Source organism: Gopherus evgoodei, chromosome 13 (genome assembly GCF_007399415.2).
Source record: "Gopherus evgoodei ecotype Sinaloan lineage chromosome 13, rGopEvg1_v1.p, whole genome shotgun sequence".
Lineage (NCBI taxonomy): Eukaryota > Metazoa > Chordata > Testudines > Testudinidae > Gopherus > Gopherus evgoodei.
In genome coordinates, this window is record NC_044334.1 from 9024896 (window position 1) to 9042989 (window position 18094).

At 47.1% G+C, this 18094-nt stretch overlaps 1 protein-coding gene across 15 annotated transcripts in view; it reads right to left on the bottom strand.

Moving 5' to 3' along the window:
* The window catches only part of NCOR2 (nuclear receptor corepressor 2), a 402926-nt gene that overhangs the window by 267297 nt on the left and 117535 nt on the right, over positions 1-18094 (bottom strand). The window lies entirely within an intron of this gene.

The window sequence follows — 18094 nt, forward strand, 5'->3', positions numbered from 1 at the left end:
ATTGAATTCCCTGGGGAGCTCTGAGCACTCTTTATCCACTATGTAAGGGGAAGCAGTACAAGGGTCCCTGAGCTGCCTTACCAATGAACCTCAAACACATGTTGGGGTTGAGATTAGGGTGACCAGATGTCCTGATTTTATAGCAACAGTCCTGATATTTGAGGCTTTTTCTTATATAGGTTCCTATTACCCACCCACCCTGACTCCAGTCCCTGCCAGGCATTTTACATCTTTCTGTTGCTATTCAAGGGGACAGCTGATCGTCTGTGAAAGGATGCAGGCTCACCTCTGCCGGGCCAGCAGCAGACGTGTTAAACAGCCATCCCCCCACAGTACAGCACACAGTCATGTGGTGAAACCAAAATTTCTCAAGTGGGGGGTTTAGGAGGCAGCAAAGGGGCTTTATACAGTAAAACCTGGTGCAATGAAAAATGTTTGTAATAGGAGATTACTTTTCCTTGGTTTCAATACAGTTCTGCAGAGAGTTATCAAACTTCAGTGCAACAGTCCCACAGAGTTTAAGGAACCATTAGATCCTCTAGTCTAACATCCTGTGTCTCACAGGTCGTTACGTTTCACCCAGTTACCCCTGCTTTGAACCCAATAACTTGTGTTTGGCTAAAGTTTATCTTCCAAAAAGGCACATTATTACTACTTGTATTATCATGGCATCAAGGAGTCTCGGCCACAGATCCGTTGCACTGTACAAACGCTGAACAAAAAGACAGTCCCTTCCCTAAAGAGCTTCATGTCATAAGAAACTAAAACTAACCAAGCTCATTTAATTGTCCAGCCTGAGGCCCTGTCTACACTAGAAAGTTGTACCATTTTAATTACACCACTATAGTTAAAGAGGGACAACCCCTTGTAGTGGGGATGCAGGTATATTGGTGTAAAACAGCAGGCAGGCAAAGGGCTCAATCCTGCAACACACTGAGCACTGTGTCCCCAGTCCAGCCAAACACGGGCTTAACTTTAAGCATGCAAGTGGGTCCGCTGAAGTCAAATCCACAGAGTAGAAAAGTTTAAAAGAAAATTACATTTTTAAAATGCTTTCAACTTGAGCAACCTACGGTATTGGTAACAAAGAAAATACATCATCATCTTGACCATGACCCTTTAAACGTGGCTCCCGAGAACCGAGCAAAAAGGGGTGGAAAGGACAGTTTGTTACTTATTATGTACACATCCCTTTTGTTCCTTGGCCCTTGGAGGGTACAGTACTGTATGTCCCTGATTTAATTAACTAAGGAGTCCTTCTGCTCTGTGCCACAAAGACTCTTATTCAAACAATGAAATATTTCAGCTGCTATATTTCAACTTCTATTTATCTGCAGATAGGTGCCTGACCACAGGACGGGGGGGAAGAGAACAAAGATTAATAATCTAATTACCTAAAACACTGATCAATGCTTCATAATGTCCCACCACTTTCATGACAACCATGGTAATACTGGAATATACACCGCTACCTCGATATAACGCCACCCAATGCAACATGAATTCGGATACAACGCGGTAAAGCAGTGCTCCAGGGGAGCAGGGCTGCACACTCCAGTGGATCAAAGCAAGTTCAATATAACATGGTTTTCCCTATAACGCGGTAACATTTTTTTGGCTTCCAAGGACAGCGTTATATCGAGGTAGAGGTGTAGTTATGCAAGAAGGAAGGGAAATACTAGGACTTCAGAGCATATTTTAAGTATTTTTCATTTGAAAAAAATTGAGACGTTTCTACTCTGGTTTGATTCCCAAGCCACTCACTGCAGATAAGTGTTTCGGGGGGAGGAAGAATGATCCAGTGGCTAGCCCAGGATTCAGGAGACCTAGGTTCCCTTCCCAGCTCAACAGACTCGCTGTGACACCTTGGGCAGTTCACTCAGTCCCTCTGTGCCTCAGGGGCCCCATCTGTATAACTGCAATAACAAACATGGCTGTTCCTCACAGCAGGGTTCTGAGGCTAAAGAAAAGAGCTGGCCAGAAAGCAGGTGTTCTCCCCCGACAGAACATTTCAATTTTTTGGCAAAAATTGCCAAGTGCACCAGGAGAGTCCCCAGCCATTGTAGAATGAAGTCCAGCTAGGGAGCCCAGCCCACAAAAGAGAACTGGGACAGAAGGAAACCAAACTATACCTCCCATGATGCACTGCAGCAACATATGCAAATCACACTATTTGGGGTTTCTGCCAAAATATTTCCAGGGTTTGTTTGTTGGGGTTTTTTTCTTGAATGAAAAAAAGTAAAATTGTCCATGGAAATCAGACAGAAAACCCCAATTTTCTGCCAAAAGCCAATTTCAAAAGAAAAATGTTCAAACGTCCCTTGTAAATACATTAAAGACTGCGACTCTTTCAGGCTATGTCTACACTCAAACCACTACCGCCGCAGAGAGACTGCTGAAGCGCTACAGTGTAAACACTCACTACAGTGACAGAAGGGGTTCTCCCATCGCTGCACTTAATCCACCTCTCCAAGAGGAAGCAGCTAGGTTGGTGGAAGAATTCTTCTGTCGACCAAGCACTGTCTATGCCACGGGGTTAGATCGGCCTAACTATGTCACTCAGAACTGTGGAGTTTTCACGCCCCCCCATGCACCGTAGCTTGGTCAACTCAACGTTTTAGTGTAGACCTAGTCCCAGATACCGTGGTGATGGGGCCAGATAAGTCCCACCAATTTTCAAAACGGGTCCCATAGATTTAAAAATCAAGAGGAGCTGGACAATGATCTCACGCTGAAGCCGTCCCCTCTCAATTGCAACAAAGAACAAAGAAATCAGCAATGAAAGGCAATGCTTCAATTCCAACTGGGACTACAGATTAGAAGAAAATGTCAGGAAATATCAAAGCCCAACATCTTGGATGTCAAGAGGTAAAATAACATGTTTGTACAGTAACTCTATGGAAAATCAGAAAGAAAGAAAAAGAATTCTAGGCATTCCCTCCAGAGGAGCCAAGAAAAACAGAATAATTTCCAAGTTCAGCATCTCCTTCACAAAAGCTTAAATGAGACCAATATCAAATGGGGGGAAATGGTGTCTACTAGCTACTATTTCTTGTTATGCCTGGAATAGTACACGCGGATATTAGCCCATGGCGCCAGGGTTCATGGTTTCCCACTGCCAAGTGATAACGTGGTGTTGCCCTTTGTTTTCTTTTTCTATTCTAGATTATCTTGGTCAAGTCCAGTTCTTTTTAGGCAGCATGGATGAGCTTGCATAGATTTTATCCATTCCTTCTACCTGGATAAATTCTATGCAACTCCAGCTACACCCCTACTATTCCAGACCTGGGCCTCTCCTGAGCTGAAGCATGACTTGACAGATGGTTTCATGTGAAGACGACAACATCTACTGGAGGCTGTCTAGGTCAAACTTTACTTTGGTATTCCAAATTCTGATATGACCCAGATCTCAAGAGATAAAATCCCCTGAGTTGCTTAGTCTGTAGCAATACTAGCTTGTTGAGCAGGTGGTTCTGTTTGGAACCCAGGAATGTAGATTAGATCATATTATCTTATATAGAAAACCAAGGAAGTTTGAGATGGAATGATCCTGTTAGATCTTCCAGTCCATCTCCCAAGCACTACAGGACTGTTCACTGAGGCACATTCCCCCACTTTCTGGCTCGTTCTATTTTTAAAGATCCCATATGATGTTGCTTTCGGCACTTCACTAGGGAAGCTATGCAAAATATAAGCATACATAGCGAACGGATGGATAGGCAGGCCCATAAGCAGGACCGTCACCTTTTGAAAGAAATGTATAAAAAGGAATAAATCATGCCCAGATTCCTAGATCGAGAGGTGGATTTGCCCAGTAAAAATGTCAAAGTCAATTTTGCGTTATTAACAATTATATATGGTTTATGTTATACCTAACCAGGAAGACCCTTCCAAGCCAATTACATGATTGCTAGGAGAGTATTGCAAACTCAAAGAGGCAGGCATATTTCAGCCCTGATGTTCAATCTTTCCTATACTCTGGTTCCCTTTTCCATACCCAGATCCCCACCAATCTAGCCAGGACAACCTTCCATTTAGCACCGTGCGAAGGGCAGAGTAGTCATGATTCCCTGACGCCTGTGCCTGACCTCCCGCTTGAGCGCCCATGGTCTAAGGGGAAATTCTTGTTTGTCAGGCCCAATAGCGCCCCAGCTCTAAGCATGTAAGAAGCCTCTCCGGCTTCCAGACTGCCTCCTTCCATCCCCTGCTCAAGCCAGCCTCCCTCCCAATTCTCACTAGCCTTACAAGTCTTGTTATACTGCCTGAAGTGAAGGGAAAGCTCACAAAGATGTGCTACTACCCATGAGTTACGATCTTTGAGACCTGTCTTTCCAGTTTCACCATGGAATCATAGAATACAGAATCATAAGAATATCAGGGTTGGAAGGGACCTCAGGAGGTCATCTACTCCAACCCCCTACTAAAAGCAGGACCAATTCCCAACTAAATCATCCCAGCCAGGGCTTTGTCAAGCCTGACCTTAAAAACCTCTGAGGAAGGAGATTCCACCACCTCCCTAGGTAACCCATTCCAGTACTTCACCACTCTCTGAGTGAAAAAGTTTTTCCTAATAGCCAACCTAAACCTCCCCCACAGCAACTTGAGACCATTACTCCTTGTTCTGTCATCAGGTACCACTGAGAACAGTCTAGAGCCATCCTCTTTGGAACCCCCTTTCAAGTAGTGAAAGCAGCTATCAAATCCCCCCTCATTCTTCTCTTCTGCAGACTAAACAAGCCCAGTTCCCTCAGCCTCTCCTCATAAGTCACGTGCTCCAGCCCGCTAATCATTTTTGTTGCCTCTGCTGGACTCTTTCCAATTTTTCCACATCCTTCTTGCAGTGTAGGGCCCAAAACTGGACATAGTACTCCAGATGAGGCCTTACCAATGTCGAATAGAGGGGAATGATCACATCCCTCGATCTGCTGGCAATGCCCCTACTTATATAGCCCAAAATGCTGTTAGCCTTCTTGGCAACAAGGGCACACTGTTGACTCATATCCAGCTTCTCATCCACTGTAACCCCTAAGTCCTTTTCTGCAGAACTGCTTCCTAGCCATTCGGTCTCTAGTCTGTAACAGTGAATGAGATTCTTCCGTCCTAAGTGCAGGACTCTGCACTTGTCTTTGTTGAACCTCATCAGGTTTCTTTTGGCCCAGTCCTCTAATTTGTCTAGGTCCCTCTGTATCCTATCCCTACCCTTCAATGTATCTACCACTCCTCCCAGTTTACTATCAATGGCCTGGTCCATACTGGGGGGGGGGAGGGGTGTCGATATAAGATACGCAACTTCAGCGACAGGAATATCGTAGCTGAAGTCAAAGAATCTTATTCCGATTTACCTCCTGTCCTCACGGTGCAGGATTGATGTCTGCGGCTCCCCCGTCGATTTCGATACTGCCACTCGCTCCGGTGGAGTTCCAGAGTCGACAGGGAGTGCGTTCGGGGATCGATATATCGTGTCTAGATGAGACGTGATACATCGATCCCTGATAAATCGATCGCTACCCGCTGTTACGGTGGGTACTCTGGATGTACCCCATGAAACACAGCGTTGGCCAATACACTTTCCAAATGTTCACTGACAGACTCTGATGTGTTTCACTTCACTAACGCTAGTGCTTGGTTCTGCCAGCACAAACATAACCTTAAATTTAGCATAAAGGATTAAAATCCATGAATCTCTACGTGCCCTTTGACGAACCATCAAAGGAGCCACAGGAGACCTGTCAGAATGTAGGTGGATTAATTGCTCAAAGTTACTACAGTAAATTGCATTGTATGCCAAGATTGTGCTTTTCACACACAAATACCTTTAGGGTTTAACAAGCAGGTGTCAGAAGAGGCCTTGGTTTGTTTTGCAATCTTTAAAAGGCACCCTCTGCCAGAAAACCTTCCAAGTGCGGCCATGACAAAGAGATGAACTTCTAATGACCATCTTTATCATTCCAGAGCCTCTCTTGTGACCTCTTCACTCAGAATGTAGGTGATGGCCCAACGCCACAGCAAGGCATGCAGCACCATGCACAAAGACACTGCAATTCCTTGCCTCCTGTTAGAGAATGGGGACAAAACATTGGGAGTGAGATGACCAAAGACTGCCTAGCCCCAAAGCTATACGTCTCTTCTTTTTCTTTCTTGGTTGTTTTCGGTTTTTTAATTCTACTTCTTGCTCATTCTCCATTCCTTCTCTCTGGATGTCTTCTCTTTCTTTGGAAAAAAAAACCTGAAACACGAAAACGAACTCTCTCCTCTATTTGCTGATAGCTCAAAGCAGTAGGCTCTTTCTCCATGGAGCTGTTATATCCCCCCCATTTTCTCCTCTTGCGATTTCATTCTCTAGCCCTCCTCAGTCCCACTCATCTGCCCTCTCAGCTGCTTCTCCACTTTACAATCCTTGGCGGTTAATCCTGCTTTCCAGAACACAACATGCTAGTAGGAACGTCATCCCCTAGACTGTACAACCTAAACATAGCACCTCCGGCCCAGGGATTCCATTCGGTGAAAGACCATCAAATATCCGCACTGACACGTTACTAGCTCACAAGTTGCTGATAAAACTTGTCATGACAGACGAAAACATGAAAAGCTGCCTTTGGTGCTCTCTAAAGCTCAAGTCTTTTGCCTGCCTTTAAAATAGCATTCAACTAGAGCACCAAAAGGCACCCACTCAGATTAGAAACAAAAGTGGGCCACAAATTTCAAACACGCTCTCCCTCACTCCCCAACTTCACTTCTCATCAAGAACTCCCCTTTAAAACAGGGCTGCTATGGGGCAGTCACCATCCTCAAAGCATTCCAACTGTAACATCTGCTCCAAATGCATCCATCTACTTAGAGGCTACAAGAATGAGGGCTGAGCGCCTCACAACCTCGAATGCACGTCCCTGGGAGGCAGGGCAGCGCTGTTATCCCCGTTCTGCATGACTAGATGACTTGCCCAAAGTCACACATGAAGCCCAGGGCAGAGCAGAGAATTGAACGCTAGTCTCCCAAGATCCAGACTAGTGCCCCAACCACTGGGCCATCATTTCACCAGAGATGCTGGCTGAAGGGGAGGTGAGGGTCATGGAAAAAAACCAAACCAAAACAGAACAGTAAACAGGCAACAAAAGTGTCCGACAGCTCTAACTACTATAACTATGTTCAGGACGCTACTGTGCACAACGACTTCAGCTCACCTAAAACAGGGGGCAGGAGGTGGAGGGAAGGGACCAAAACAGGATATTTCATACCAGGCATCAGCTGGAAGATAAATCAGTGTGTAGTGGTTTTTCCAAAAGGAAGCAGGCAGGCTTGTCTGGGGTGTCTTGACTTTGAAATCATTTGGGGATCATTTGAGACACACCTTCCAACAGCCTGCAGGCTGACCAAATCTTCTTTCATGATGACTTAGATATTGCTTTGCAGCTTCTGGAAATTCTACAGAATTTTGCAAACAGATGTCCTGAAAATAGGTGGCGTGTGAAGAAGGAATTAGCAACATCTTTCAGTTTTGCTGGTGGAAATTAACTTTTTTTAATACACAAATGAATGAGAGACAACCAGCGAAACCAACTAACAGTAGCAGCAGCCACCATTTGGGAAACCCCAGTTCTGACATCTCATCATCCTCTTGATCAATTTCCCCCGAAATCTAACTGTGGAGAGAAAAACTACACTAATTGTTACAATGTATAAACAAACTGTCCAGAGCTTGCTTTCTGCTATGACAGCACATGGATCCTCAAAAAGCATGGCAACTTTCAGTGGGCCACCGAAGAGTTACATTTCAAATGAAAGGGTTCTGCTCCTTGCCTGAGATCCTATTCCATGTGTAGGTCTTGGGCAACAACTGCTCTGTTAACACCAATAGTCATGCCACATGGAGATTGGTCTATCTAGCCCAGTGGTCCCGTGGCCGGCGCACAAGCATTCGCCAAAATGCCGCCAAGAAGTGGCAACGTCAATAGGCGTCGCTGCTGACAAGCGGCGTCATCCAGAGGCATCGCCGCCAAAATGCCACCGAAAAACAGCGGCATTTCAGTGGCGACACCTCTGGATGACGCTACTTCTCGGTGGCATTTTGGCAGATGTTCGTCCACCGGACAGTACGCGGGTGCACACAGATGCCCCAGCGGGCACCATGGCGCCCGTGAGCACCGCGTTGGGGACCTCTGATCTAGCCATTTATGACACTCATCGCAGATAACAACAGGAGTTCATGGTACGGACTGCAGGCAGCATGTGCTAGCAGTGGGGCTGCCTTGTAGGGGATAAGGGCAGCCCATAACCCTTGGACTTTAACTGGATTTCTATGTGGGACTGAGGGTAGAATATAGGTCCACTGAGAACAAAGTGTGTTGTATGCAGAGCAAAGGCTCTTGGATAGCTCTCAAGATCCCTTTTCTACAACAAAAACTGTCCACCCACACACACACACACACACACACACACACACACACACACACACCATCAAACCTTTACTGCAACCTCAGCACATGAATGCTGGCTAATATTGCACATGGCTAAATTCTCCGCAATAACCTAGTGAGAGACTCCAGCCACACCAGATTTGCACAAGGGGAGTGGCACTGCACAGGCCAGCTCCCGGAGCAGACGCAGACCTGTCAGTCATTACAGAACCAGAAGCAGACCACCATGTCCTTGTGACCACTTGCAGCTTGACAGCAAAGTGCAAAGGGTACAGTTCCTCTTGATCTTCCTCAAGCCCCTCAAGTTTTCCCCTCAGTGCCACGCTGGACCATGTGGGCTGAAGGACCAAAGAAACGGTTCCCTGCTAGCAGTAACATCTCCATGGAAATGCACGGAGAAAAACAAACAACTTCAGGATTAACCAGGCCCAGAAATGTATCAACGTACAGGTCTGTCTCATCTTACACGGGGGTTCCATTCCGCGGTTAGCGCGTAAAGCGAAAACCACGTATAGTCAAAATTACATTGAGTTGAATGGCAGGTGGAATTGCTTGCACTACAGAAACAGTATTTAAATTGTTATTTTTCTCTTTTTTTTTTGTTTTTGCCAACCGTATAAAGCTAAAAGAAGATGTTAAATGTGCATAAGATGCGACAGACCTGTACATATTTGTCACTCTAAAACCAGCAGCTGTTGCACAGAATCACAGGCCCTCTCTCCAGTACTCTGGATTGTTGCCCTGACCAGGATGCTGAAATTGCCCTATTTATTATTTCACTGCAGCTAACATCCAAACTTTGATCCTGTCCACTACAGATCTGAGTGGTAGCCCATTCCTCACACCACTAAGTAACTGTACAGGCCATCCATTTGCTCCATTAATTACAGGATGCATGCAGCACCCAGGTGCAGGGATGTGCGTGGCTGCAAGCCAGGAGGGAGAGGGAATGGGAACAGGGATTACAACAGGTGGCAGCCAAGAACAACAAGAATTCCAAATTTCACCTACTTAAAACCTTGGAAAGTGTATGGCATCCATGGCATACGCCCTGGAGATGAGAGGATCCACGTGGGACATCAAGAGCCTCGACTCCCACATCAAACTAGCAAGGCTGTAGTGTGCTCCCCACCCTCCCGCCTTCTGTTCAAAAATGCATTTGGTCAGATTCTAATTTTGCCTCTGGATGGAAATACTGGGCCCAATTCTGCTCTAATTCAGACCTTGAAACCCCACTGAAGCCAATTGGCTGACGGGTGGTCACTGATGGCATCATATTTTATGCTGATTGCTGGTGGAACTAGTAGCGTAAGGGCCTAGAAGTTAAAACAACATGGTCAGTCCATTCAAAACACATGACATTTTTATCGAACTTTGGACAATCACATGCACTGAAACCGCAGCTCTCCATTTAAACCTGTTTGCTTCTGGGGCAGTGCCTTCCACCGCACCCGAATACACAACCAGTTCAAATAACCCAACAAAAACGGTTACATCCGCAACACACACACACACACACACACACACGTATGTGTGCTTGGGATTCTGCAAAGGATCGAAATGGAAGAACAAAAATTAGTGTCTAAAAAAAAAAAACACTAAAGAGCCAAACAGCCTCACTAAAATGTCTCCATTCAGGAGCATGGAAAGGTGCATAAGGCCTATTTGAAATCCTTCTAGAGCCGTCCTGAGCCACCAAGGAGGGTCAGATTAATTTGCACATCCGCTGTGTGTTGGTGGGAGCTGGCTGATGACAGACAGCTCTGGCATGCTCACGGTCTTTTTATGTTTTTGTTTTCGATGCTTTTTTTTTTTTTTTTCTTTCTTCCTCTGAAGCACTGAAAGCACTCCTCCCACCCCCACTTCCTGGTAAATCCTCTGACCCTGAATAACCTGAGCTTGTCAGGCTCATTTAGATACAACAATCAAACTGTCATAAAGAGAGAGAGAGAGCGCGCAAGGGGCGGGGGGAAGAGCGAGAGAGAGGAGGCTGAATTCAGTCCTCAAGAAAGCCATGAGCATCACAGAAACCCAGAGGGTTCTAAGGAAAAAGCTTTTTAATTTTTGAAAGCTTTCTGTCTGCAATGCCATCTACCACTGTCTCAAATAAAAGCCCCCATTAGCTCCCGACCTCAGGATAACCTGTATGCAAGCCACCATTCTTGCTGCTTAGTTTGATTGCGGTTCTAACCGTCTGTGGTTGCTTGCATGTTTCATTCTTTTCTCCCTGCTTCCAGCTGGCAGGGTCTGGGCTGCCTGATCTCCAGCCAGGAGAGAGAAAGGGACGTTTGGAAGCAACTCCGCAATCTGCTCCAGGCTTCGGACCGTCACTTTCCTCCAAACCCAGACAATGTCAGGTTGCAGCCAACCACTGTTATGCTCCTGCTCTCCCAGGGTACGTCTACACTACAGGCTTATTCCGATTTTACATAAACCGGTTTTGTAAAACAGATTGTATAAAGTTAAGTGCATGCGGCCACACTAAGCAGATTAATTCGGTGGTGTGCGTCCATGTACCAAGGTTAGCGTCGATTTCTGGAGCGTTGCACTGTGGATAGCTATCCCATAGCTATTCCATAGTTCCCACAGTCTCCCCCGCCCATTGGAATTCTGCGTTGAGATCCCAATGCATGATGGTGCAAAAACAGTGTCACGGGTGATTCTGGGTAAATGTCAATCCTTCCTCCGTGAAAGCAACGGCAGACAATCATTTCGCGCCCTTTTTCCCCTGTATTGCCCTGGCAGATGCCATAGCATGGCAACCATGAGCCTGTTTTGCCTTTTGTCACTGTCACTGTATGTGTACTGGATGCTGCTGACAGAGGCGGTACTGCAGTGCTACACAGCAACATTCATTTGCCTTTGCAAGGTCGCAGAGATGGTTACCATCCCTATTGCACCGTCTGCCATTGTAAATTGATAACTGTCATCTCGTCGCCAATCATTTTGTACAGTTTGCAATTGGAAATTGGCGATGACGGTTATCAATCATTTTGTACCGTCTGCTGCTATCATGGGTGCTTCTGATTGGCCTCACTGAGGTCGGCCAGGGGCGCATGGACAAAAATGGAAATGACTCCCCGGGTCATTCCCTTTACATTTTGTCTAAAAAGAGAGTCAGTCCTGCCTAGAATATGGGGCAAGTCTACAAGAGAGCCAGAGAGCACAGCCCTTCCGGGTCAGAGCCCCAGAGATCCCGCAGAAATGAGGAGCTGCATGCCATTCTAGGGGGTGCACCTGCAACAACCCCACCCTCCTCCAACACCTCCTGGGCTACCGTTGCAATGTCCCCCCATTTGTGTGATGAAGTAAAAGAATGCAGGAATAAGAAACACTGACTTTTTAGCGAGATAAAATGAGGGGGAGGCAGCCTCCAGCTGCTAAGATAGTTCAGGCAGGACATTAAAGGGTGGCAGGGGAGAGGAGCGAGGTCTCCCGCTGCTACGATAGTCCAGGCAGTACAGAATATTTTCTTCAGATACAAAAGGGGGTGGGGGGGCTGATGGAGCTCAGGCTCCAGCTGCTATGATGAGGACGGTTACCAAGCATTTTGTACCGTCTGCCGGGAATGACAGGGAGTCATTCCCATTTTTGCCCAGGTGCCCCCGGCCGACCTCACCGAGGCCAGCCAGGAGCACTCACGGGATGACGACGGTTTTCCACCATTTTGTATCATCTGCCATCAGGGAAGGAAGGGGAGGGGATGCTGCTGTTCAGCGCCGCAGCACCGCGTCTACCAGCAGCATGCAGTAGACATATGGTGACATTGAAAAATGGCAAGAAACGATTTTTTTCTCTTTTCTTTCACGGGGGGGGGGGTGTGGAATTGACGAGATATACCCTGAACTACCCTGCAAATGTTTTTTACCCTACAGGCATTCGGAGATCAGCCAAGAATGCAAATACTTTTTGTAGACTGCGGAGACTGTGGGACAGCTGGAGTCCTCAGTATCCCCTCCCTCCATGAGCGTCCATTTGATTCTTTGGCTTTCCGTTACGCTTGTCACGCAGCACTGTGCTGAGCCCCTGCTCTGGCCTCTATCTATTATAGCCTGGAGATTTTTTCAAATGCTTTGGCATTTCGTCTTCTGTAACGGAGCTCTGGTAGAACAGATTTGTCTCTCCATACAGCGATCAGATCCAGTATCTCCCATACGGTCCATGCTGGAGCTCTTTTTGGATTTGGGACTGCATCGCCACCCGTGCTGATCAGAGCTCCACGCTGGGCAAACAGGAAATGAAATTCAAAAGTTTGCGGGGCTCTTCCTGTCTACCTGGCCAGTGCATCCGAGTTCAGATTGCTTTCCAGAGCTGTCACAATGGTGCACTGTGGGATACCGCCCAGAGGCCAATACCGTCGATTTGCAGCCACACTAACCCTTATCTGACATGACAATACCAATTTCAGCACTACTCCTCTCAGGGAGCAGTACAGAAATCGGTTTAAAGAGACTTTTATATCAATATAAAGGGCCTTGTTGTGCGGACAAGTCCAGAGTTAAATCAGTTTAACACTGCTAAATTTGGTTTAAACGCATAGTGTAGACCAGGCCCCAGATTCAGGCACTTTCCCACGCAGAGCAAGGACCCCTACCAACAACCTGATCCAGAGGAGTTCAAGGCACCCACAGCTCCTCAATAGCATCAGAATTAGCTCCTGTAGATGCAGGCTGGGGCCAACGGCTGGACAGTCTGATACTCTGACGTCATGGGCTGATCTTGCAACAAATCTGACCCATCATTTTCCCAACAGAGGAACAGCCTTTTTCATTCCCTTTCTTAATATTCATTTTTAAGGCCTTTTTACAGTGAGTTTAGGGAGACCTGTGACGCCAGCAGAGTATTCCCTACCAGTGTGTTCTATTCCACCGCGGAATGGCCTTCCAGTGCTCGAGGGATCTGCAAGTGAGCGCAACAAAGCAGTCGACACGACACAACAAGAGGGCAGCTCTGCAGTGGAAGAGGGATGAACCAAGTGACTTAACAGGCCTGTCCCATCTCTAATACCTGTGATTCCAAGTACAAGCTGCCTCAGCTTCCCTACCACAGTCCTAGAACACAAAACTCAGGAGATGCCATTCTGCCAGAATGCTGTGTGCCCCAAACTCGGAGGTTGGGGGGAGACACGACTGGACAAGCACAGCCTTTTTATAAGCCACCAGTCCGGGCTTTTATTAAGTATTTATGAATAAGCAAAACCGAGTCCTTTTCCCCCTAGCTGGCACAGTGCACAGATCATATATGACAAGTTCACTTCATGTTCTATTCTAAGAAATTTTTTGAAAACAGGACATTTCAACTGCACTGAGACAACAGCTTTGCCGAAAATGAACCTGATTAATCAGATTGTGCCCTTAAAGGGCGCACAAAATGATGGTGAACACATTATAAATTGAAGTATAAATCGCTCCTTATCCTAATTGTAGGACTATGATGTTTGGTTAATTTTAATTGCTGGTAATCAAAATATTGTTTTTAAAGAATTCCTTTCAACGGCAGAGCAACAGAACTGGGAGAAAAAGATGGTTTTATAGCACCCAAGTTGTGCCAGGCCAGGACATATAAATCCACTGTGTTCTCTGGGAATCATTAGGTTAAGAAAGCGAAACTGAAGCCTCCGACTCACAGCAACGTGCTAGCAGCATGTTTCAGCATGTCACAGATTGAAACCTGCAGAAGCATGGGACGATACGGGCATGAATTCGTATGAAACTGCTGCCTGAGAGAGGGGCTGGACTAGTGGTTAGAGCCCAGCATGCGAGTCAGGAATCCTAGGCTTCCTAGTAACTAGTGGTATCTCTTTGGAGCATTCAGAACCATTCTGTGCCTCAGTTTACCAATCACTATCTATGGTTCTTGTGGTCCCCATTACCAGAGAATCTAAGTGCCTCACAGTCCTTAACATATTTACCCTGACAACAGCACCTTGAGGTCGGGAGATAAGAGCTAGGAATTATCATCAGTAGTGGTATTTTACAGATACCGTCTCTGTGACTCAGTTTCCTGAGGAAATGTCTACGCGGGGCCAAAAACTCTGTGTAGACGGTTTGGGCTCAGGCCGGGGCCTGAGCTCTCAAACCCTCCACCCTCACAGGGTCCCAGAGATCAGCTTCAGCCCGAACCTCTACAAAGCAATTTTTCAGCCCTAGAGCTCAAGCCCCATGAGCCACTCAGCTGACCCAGACCAGCTGCTGTTTTTTTAATCTCTGTGTAGATGTATCCCAAGTGATTTGTGCAACATCACACAGGACGTCTCCAGCTGAGCTGGGAATTCAACCGAGGACTCCTGTGTTCCAGGCTAGGAGCCTACCCACTAAATCATCCTTCCTCCCAGCTCCCGTACTTGTTTTGCCAATTAATCCTGTCTCACTTCTCCCTTTGTCTCCCATCTTACCTACTAGATCACCAACTGAAAAACAGCCTGTGCCATCAGCAAGTGAAAGTCAGCAGTCGATGTAGAATGAGTGAAGCTGAGTTCAATCCCCCAAGCCAGCTGTCCATGCCATCAGAGGTTCACCAACACTCTTCCCCCACTGCAAGCATGCACACAAGCTGTAAATGATCACGGGTAATGTTCAAAGTAGCTTGCACATACTCAGTAGCAAAATGGAGAAAGTTTTTGAGGCAGGAGGCATTTTAGTTACACAGGACAGTCTCAGCAAAAAGACACAGAACTACACTGACCCAGTTACTGTCTTATCCATGAAGGTGGCCTCCCAATGAGGGTCCTGGCACCTCGGGCAAGAGGAGGCATTCTGGGGAAGCCTGGACTGCTGCTACTCAGACTGGAGGATTTCTGTCTCCAGGGCTGTCGACCCAACAGCAGCTATCTTTGTGCCAGCATCAAGCAGGACCTATTTTAGCTCCTTGGTGTTTGGATGGCCCTGAGCACTGCCCTGCAGACTGAGAAACATACTTTTTAGCCTTTGCCCATATAAAACCACTTTCTGAGGCCAAAACATCTCAGCAGTGCCATGATGCTGTCTGGCTGCACCAGGCTCTCACTGCACCCTCACAAGACAGCAGACTAGCCCTGAGAAACTCGCTGGGCAATGGGAGAGGAGACGCTCCCACCTCATTCAGAAGAACATCCCGGCAGGAGCTCTGCATTCATGGCCTCCTGCTGCTTCTCTGTTAATCGGGCGGACAGAGGAGCATCGATGCCACGAACTACAGTGGCGCTAGATTGATGTGCTGTAAGGTGTTTATGGTAGATGCAGGGGAGGGAGGAGTTTGACCTCTATACCCTGAATTAGGTAGGCTGGTTGGTGGTTTCTTTGGACGGAGGGATCATTTTTAAAAAGTAATGTTTGTCCCTGGTTCCTACTCGGAGGCAGGGCAGGGCGGTTTCTCCCCTCCCTGCCACAGGGCTTGTGAGGAGCCATTACAGGGTAGTCTTCTCCCCAAGCGGCTGCCCCCAAAGCTATGGCTTCTGCTAACTCTGCGTGGAGGGGCAGAGAGTGGTGCCATGATGCAACCCTATTCCAGCAGTGGGTGCTGCTCCAGAGGCAGGTGACGGTATGGCCCCTCCCAGCCCGGGCTCCAATGCTGCTCCACGGGAGGCAGGCACAAACCTTGGCAGCACCATGACACTAGCACTAAATCGTGCCCTGATGCCAGTGGGAATTCACACGCTGTGTGTCCATGGGTGACCTGCCATAACCTCTTACATGCCTGAAAGTGACATTAACCTCCTCTCCTCCCCACCACCAGACACATTTAGCAAACAGACCAAATTCTGGGCTGGTGTGGAAATATCCCCACGTGCTGGTGAAGGCACCTCCTACCCCCCTGCCCACACACACACAAACACACACACACTGCTACAAAAACATCAAGATGTTCCTTTATTCCAGTTGGCAACAAGCCACCGTCACCCAAAGCCCATCTCTCTTTCTCTCTCTCTCACACACACACACACACACACACACACACACAAAATCTTCTGTGTGGGGTATATGCAGAGAGATCATGACTGGGTCTAGGCTGCATAGCATGATCTGCATGTCTACATGCTTCCGGTCCTCCAGATACACCCTAGAACACAGCCCCACGGTTACTGTTAGAGCACGTAGGAATGAACCGCTCCACTGGTTTTGGAGAGGAGCAAGACTGGGCTGAATTTTGCCCCACGCTTCTCAAAAGTCGCAAGCAGTTAGGGTTAGGCCCCAGCCTATAGCACCTAGCCAGGTAACTGACCCACAGAGTCATTTCCCCTTTCCTTCAAATGTAGCGCCAAAGGTCAGCATGACTCGTTGGCGATTTCATTCCTTGCTTGTGCTCAAGCATCAACCACCTATTTGCTCACTACCAGCTGCTGTTCAGCAAGCAGAGGAAACACAAGGACCCAGAACATGATCACTCCAAGTTTCTATATCAATAGTAACTGAAACCCCCCCCCGCCCACACACACCATTTTGCAACCCAAAGGAAGTGTTCAATGTGGCATTCCCCATCAAGCAACAGCTATCTCACCCCCTTCAAATGCTGGCATCAGGCTGCCAGCCATATGCAGGTCTGGAAATTGTGCAGAGACACACTGCCTCCAAAGGTTACTATTTAGGTCAAGTTCAGGAACAAACAACTTGATAGCATCCTTTCTGTTACAGCAGCGACAGGGAATAGGGAATTGAAAACAGTCCACAGTACAGAAGAGCTCAAAGATTCATTCTAAAACGAAATCCCTCAGTGCCTCACACTATGACAGGCTCGCCTTATCACCTATAACTTCTCACTCTAATCAAGGGAGATGCTGATAACTGTCTCTGGATGTCTTTCTGCAGTGAGTTAGGGGCAATCTGTTGCCCTGATAAAGGCAGTCCACAGTGGAGTTGCTATATAGCTAGACTCAGTTGGCTTCTTCCGTAATGATTCACTGTTCTGGGGACCAGAGAAAACATCCGCAATTGATTACGCAGAAACAAAAGGAAGCTATTGATCAAGCAGGGCAACCCAATCCAGCACCGCATGCCCTCCAGCCATCTGAATATCCAACAGAGAGAGATTAGAGATGCAAGAAAAATAAAGCAATAACAACAACTACTCCTCCAAACTCAAGTATGCTGTTTGAGATAAGGTTAGTAATAAAAACTTGGTTGAATTAGCACAGTGTTATCTTGTCTATAGGGAAGCAACATGTGCTTCAAACAACCTCCTTATTGTTCCAGTAGAGCCTCCCAGCCATCAATCTCCCAAATGTTGCCGGCTTGGCCTTTTGTTTCAGAAGATGACCACATCCCACATGGCCTGCTCTTGGAAAGGTATTGGTTTTTGTTGCCATCTCTACACTGAGACTGCATCTGTTGCCATCCCACGCAGCCTCTGTACCAGCTGCACAGCAGCACATCCTTCTTAACCTATTTTTTCCTTCCAGTGAGCTGTGAATTTCAGTGGTGTTTTTCCTGGCCATGCTGAATATGCCATTCACTGAAAGGAACCAATGTCACGGGGAATAGTGCTCTGTTTTTCTGACTTCACAGTCATCTGACCAGCGGGTCCCTGTAACTAGCCGCAGCCGCTCTGACACCTACTACCAGATTTCAGCAGCTGGTCCTCTGGTTGTGTTTGCCACCTGCCTGAGAGGTGTCTGCAAAACAGAAACAAACAATTTAGGACTTCACTTCTTTGGAGCTTCTCCAGCAGAAAGGTTTGTCCAGAGCACTGCGGGGCCCTGTGCTCCC